General features: G+C 46.2%; 1 protein-coding gene and 1 pseudogene across 1 annotated transcript in view; both read left to right on the forward strand.

Annotated features, from left to right (window-relative positions):
* MCF2L (MCF.2 cell line derived transforming sequence-like) overlaps window positions 1-6,035 on the forward strand; it is a 301,472-nt gene that overhangs the window by 112,788 nt on the left and 182,649 nt on the right. The gene's annotated exons all lie outside the window — the stretch shown is intronic.
* LOC102819590 lies at window positions 1,035-1,621 on the forward strand (annotated as a pseudogene).

The raw sequence follows: 6,035 nt of genomic DNA on the forward strand, positions 1-6,035 counted from the left end.
CCATTGCATTTAACAGCAACAACAGTTCCTTAAAGGGGTCCTGGTGGCATTGTGGGTTAAGCGTTGGCCTGTTAACCACAAGATCAGCTGCTCAAACCCATCAGCCACTCCACAGGAGGAAAATGAGGCTGTCTGCTCCCGTCAAGATTTATAGTCTTAGAAATCCTATGGAGGCCACTACGAGTCAAAACGGACTCAACAGCTGTGGGGGTTTTGGTTTATAATTCCTTAAGAGTTTGTGGATACGCGTTTTCATTTCTGCAAGAAAGGCCATTGGAATTCTGGTAGGGATTTGAACCTGTTGGTCAGCTTGGGGAAGCCCACTCGACAGCACTTAACAACAACAACACTGTCATCTCAACAACATTGTCTTCCATATGTGAACAGGGCATGTCTTTTCCTTTTTTGTAATGCCTTTTAAAATCAATTTCAGCAAGGTTTCGTAGTTTTTGGTATACATGTCTAGTACTTCCTTGGTTAAATATATTCCTAAGTGTTTTATTCAAGCCCTGGTGTAGCACTGTAGTGTAAGTACTGGACAGCTAACCACAAGGTCAACAGTTCAAACGCACTAGCCGCTGCTTGAAAACCCTATACAGGGTCACTATAAGTTGTAAGTGACTCAATGGCACTTAACAACAACAATCGTAAATCGAATTGTTAATTTCCTTTTGGGGTTTTTCATTGCTTGTGTATAAAAATACAACTGATTTTTTTCTGAAGACAAATTCACTGTCAACATTGGTAGCATTTTTTTTTTTTAAGGAAAAATTACCATATTGTCTAGAACACACACACATCACCAAGGTGAGCAGAGTGGCATCGGTCTACATTTTTGTACCTGTCTCTGTGATCTGACTTTAACAGAAGGCAGCTGGGCTCTCATGTCTGCTCTGTCATTGGTCTGTATAACATCACACTTCTGTGATCTCTGGAAAACACCACTAAACATTTATTAAAGAATGAGAGGGATGCTGCTTGCTGTTCCACTTTGAGGAGGGCCATAGCCAGCCGTTGTGTCCAGCTGGAATGACATGACCCTGCAGCTGCACTTCCTTAAGGACTGGTTCAATCAGCAGGCGCGAAAGATCCGCAGATTCAAGGCCCGACAAGCCAAAGCCTGCCGCATCACCCACACCCTACATCCAGCCCCATCCTGCGCATTGTACAGTGCCCCGTGGTGTGGTATCGCACCAAAGTCTAAGCAGGCAGAGGCTTCGGCTTGGAAGAGCTGAGAGTGGCCAGCATCCACAAGAAGATGGCTTGGACCATCCATATCTCGTTGCACCCAAGGCGCAACAAATTCACTGAGTCCTGCAGGCTACACGCAGCGGCTGAAGGAGTACATTCCAAGCTCATCCTGTGCTCCTGGAAGCCTTCTGCCCCCAAGAAGGGAGACAACTCTGCTGATGAATTCAAATTGGCCACTCAGCTGACCGGGCCAGGGATGCCCCATCCAAAGCGTCTACAAGAAGGGGAAAGGCCGGGTCATCATGCAGGAAGACAAGGACTTCAAGGCATTTGCCAGTCTCCGCCTGGCCCACTCCCCAACCCGCTCTCCCACATCTGAGCAACGAGGGCCAAGGAGGCCGCAGAGCGGGACATGGAGAAGAAAAAGTAAACCTATGTTGTCAGGAACTTTCAGTAAAAGCAGTAAAGTGTCAGAAAAGACGGAGTGAGAGGGAAGAAGGCAGATACTGTCTTTGTACTTTTGTGACAATAGTTTGACCTGTGGACTTCCTGAGAGAGGTCCTTTTTCATTAACAACAAAACTACAGAAAGTCTGCAGTAGTCATGTGACTCTCAAGTTCAACACTTTTGAGCACCCCACTCCTTGCTCAATCTCCCTCAACAGTGTAAAAATAGAAGAGATCAATTCAAGGGTTGGGCCCCAGAAGCAGCTTTCTGTGTTGGTAGTGCGAGGCCGCTTCCATGTTTACCCTGAAGCATGCTTTGTAGTTGGTCTCAGTGGTCAGCTCTGATACAGCTAGTTCCTGAAGAATTTAAAATGCATGTGGTAGACTGGCCCATATGAAGGAAGCCCTGATACTTTGATCTCCTAAAAGGAAAACGAACAGCTTAAAGAACTGGTTCACCCAGCCGACTCCTTTAACAGGCATCTGCCTCTATCTGAGACCTCTGAAAAGCCTTTTGTGTCCCAACCTCACTCCACAACCTGTAAGCGTATTTGATTCTTCCTGTGAGATAAGACCTCCGTATTTCTTGCCCACTTTTAAGAGTTAGGTATATCGCACCGGGGTTCTGTTTTCTGTCGTGTCCTGTTAGATTGGGGAATCGTATGTGTTTGTGTTTACAGGTTGAGATCTGATTTCGTCAGAGTAGAGGTAGCAGCTTCTGGAAGGTTGCGGGAGCATGTTCAACTGTGAAGGACGTTACCCTGAGCCCAGCACCTCAATAAATGGATATTGTTTAATTGCCTGGATTTGTGTTGCATTGCAGTGATGAACAACACATGGGGTACTGTCTCTCTGTGATATAGTCAACTCAACTCTCATTGGTAGTTTTGAGGTAATTATGTGCAATGAAGACTTCTGGAGTGGCACTGTAGGATCGGCCCTGGGTTGGAAACTACAGGGTCGGCGGTTCAAACCCACCAGCTGCTCCTCAGATACCCTATACAGGGTTGCTATGAGTCAGAACCAACTTGACAGCACTTAACAACAACAACGTATTCAAGGAAGGATGATTCTCAGTATAGCAAGAGACTTCCTGTGCTTTCTCACATCTTGAAAAGTCCTGACCATTAAGCCCATGATGCATTTTTGAAAAAACAACAAAAAAGCCTCGCCCACTGTAATCCACTTTACGGAATGGCTGTGTCTCCAGTGTTTTCATATTCTCACATTAGAAAACTGTACGATCTTTTCTTGCATCTTTAAAGAGGTTTGAGGCGTCTTTGAGAGAGGCAGTGTTGTGTGATACCTGAATGAGCGTAAGAGGAAAGCGAAAGACAGAAAGAGGCGCAGGAGGTTGTGAAGGTTGCCTTGGCCCTCTTGAGTCTTTTCTAGATCTGACCCTGGTTCCGCACCATCTTTCTGGCCATTTTCACCATCCGGAATCTCTTTTTTCATATGGCCATTTAAATGAGCTCTGTGGCACATCTCTCAAGCTTGAGAAGATGCCAGTCTCCTGTCCAACGTTAGTTTCTTGTCTCATTCTGTATCTCTGAAAAGGTCCACACAGTGAATTCATGAGTGAAGAAAAAGTACAGGTAACTTTTGCCAAATGGTGGTGTGTTTTTTTTCTTGTTTTCTAGGTTGGACTATTGCATTTTTCTGTCTTTAATACCTTTGTTCTATTAATTAGGTCTTCATTAAACACAAGAGGTATTTTTTCATCAAACTGATTGTTTTAATTAGCTAATACATTGTTGCTGTGTGCCATCGAGTTGGTTCCAACTTACAAGTGACCTGTATAGGGTTCCTGAGAGTGGCTGGTGGGTTTGAATCACTGACCTTGTGCTTAGCAGTCCAGTGCTTATCCTACAGCATCACACCAGAGCTCATACTAATAAGTAGTTCCTTAATGTTCCACCACAAGCTATTTATTTCCAAAATCACACTTCAACTGTATTTTTCTCTTGTCTACTATTTTCTCTTCTGTATTAAGGGGAGCAAAGGAAGTAGTGTTGAGTTGTGTCAAAGGAAGTGCTTGGTAATACTAAAGAGAATCTCTAGGTGGTAGAAACAACTACCATGCTCAGCTATGAACCGAAAACGCTGAAGATCTGGAGAGATCCTTCTGAAAAACATAGATGGTGGTGGTGGTTATGGGCCCTGGAGTCGGTTCCGACTCATAGTGACTCTGTACAGGCTTTCTGAGGCTGTAAATCTTTACAGGAGCAGAACACCTCATCTGTCTCCCGTGGAACAGCTGGTAGTTTCGAACTGCTGACCTTGAGGTTCACGGCCCAATTTGCAACGACTACACTACCAGAATAGTGGTGGTGGTGGCCATGTGCCGTGGAGTCGGTTCCTACTCATAGTGACCTTGTACAGGGTTTCCAAGACTGTAAATCTTTACAGGAGCAGAATCTCCCATGGAGCGGCTGGTAGTTTCAAACTGCTGACCTTGCAGTCCGCAGCCTGATTCGTAACCACTACGCTTCCAGAGCTCTAGCCATTGAAAAATCCTATGGAGCATAGTTCATATCCTGACATACATGGGGGTACCATGAATTGGAGTAGACTTAGAGGCAAATGGGTGATAATAAATATGAGTTTCCCATACCCCAGGAAATGTGAATCCTAGTGACAGTCACTATCCTTGGGCAGGGAGGTGTCCACTGCCATGCTAACTGTCCATTCATTGAACAAACAGTCCACTGCACCCTGTCGGCCAAACACCATATAAGGAATGCATGGTGTACAAGGTGAACACGGCCCCTCCCCTGCCAGAGCTTCTGGTCCACTTCTTTTGCCACTAGCCACCTGTGTCTGTTTAAATTTAGATAAAATTTAAAATTCTGTGTTTCACTTGTATTGGCCACATTTCAAGTGCTCTGTAACCACTGTTGATCGGTCAGTATAGATATAGGCCATTTTCATCATTTCAGAAGGACCTATTGGATACCCTTGTTCTAGTGAGAAATAGATGAGCCGTTCTGCTCTGGTAAAGATTTACAGCCTCAGAAAGCCTCTACAGGGTCACTGTGAGTCGGAACCAACTCCATGGGACATAACCACCATTAACTACCAGAGATAAACGGAACTAGTGGTTACAAATCAGGATGCCAACCTTAAGGTCAGCAGTTCAAAACTACCAGCTGCTGCTCTGCGGGAGAAAGATGAGGCTTTCTGCTCCCGTAAAGATTTACAGCCTCGGAAACCCCGGACAGCGTCGCTATGAGTCGGAACCGACTCGATGGCACTTAACAACAACAACAACATCATACATGTGGGCAATGCTGTGATGGGGAGGCAGCCTGTGTTGTGGGAGTCAGGGAAGGCTGGAGGATGTTCCTGCTGATCTGCAAAAGGGTGATAAGGATCTGCAGGTGAGCAGGGCCACCCGGAAGCATCCACCAGGCTGAACACGCCAAGCAGGAAGTGTCCATGTACGTAACACACATGTTTTCCGGTCACTCGTAAAGAGCAGGATCGAACCTTCATCCTAAATCGGGTCGGATATTGAGACTGATGATGGACGCGCACCAAAAGGGGGGTAGGAAAAAGTTTATTATTAATTTGTGGGGGAGGAGGACAAGCCCCCGAGTTGTTTGGGAATGGTTTGAACTAAGGGAGGGGGCGTGGCTTTGGTTCTGATCATATAGGGGGTGGGGCCTGGGCATGGTTTTGTTACTGGAAAGGGCGTGGCTTTGGTTCTGATTGTATAGGGGGTAGGGCCTGGGCGTGGCTTTGGGTCTGATCATATAGGGGGTGGGGCCTGAGCGGGGTTTTGTCACTGAAAAGGGCGTGGCTTGGGTTCTGATTGTATAGCGGATGGGGCCTGAGCCTGGTTCTGTCAGGGAGAGAGTAGGGCTTTGTATGGTTTGAATTCCCTTTCAAGTCACAAGGATTACTGCCATAACTGTGCTACCATCCTACCACTGAGTAGGTTCTGGATCATAGCACCCTATGTCTGTTCCCAAGACTGTATACCTTTATGACAGCAGACAGCCTCAACTTTTTAACGATGAGCTGCTGGTGGGTTTGAACTGCCAATCTTGTAGTCAGAAGCCCAAGGCTTATGTTCTTCTTAGGTGCCATTGAGTCGGTACTGACCCATAGCGACCTTACGCACAGCAGAACGAAACACTGCCCGATCCTGGGCCAACCTCAATACTGTTACCACGCTCCAGTCCATCGATGCTGCCACTTGACCAATCCATCTCATTGTGGGGGGGTCTTCCTCTTTTTCTCTGACCCTCCACCTTACCAAACATGATATCCTTCTCCAGCGACTAGTCCCTCCTGACAGTATGTCCAAAGTATGAGAGATGAAGTTTGGCCATCTTGGCCTCTAAGGAGCACTCTGGCTGCACTTTTTCCAAAACAGATCTATTGGTTCTTTTG

This window comes from Chrysochloris asiatica, unplaced genomic scaffold (assembly GCF_000296735.1).
Source record: "Chrysochloris asiatica unplaced genomic scaffold, ChrAsi1.0 scaffold00029, whole genome shotgun sequence".
Classification (NCBI taxonomy): Eukaryota; Metazoa; Chordata; class Mammalia; order Afrosoricida; family Chrysochloridae; genus Chrysochloris; species Chrysochloris asiatica.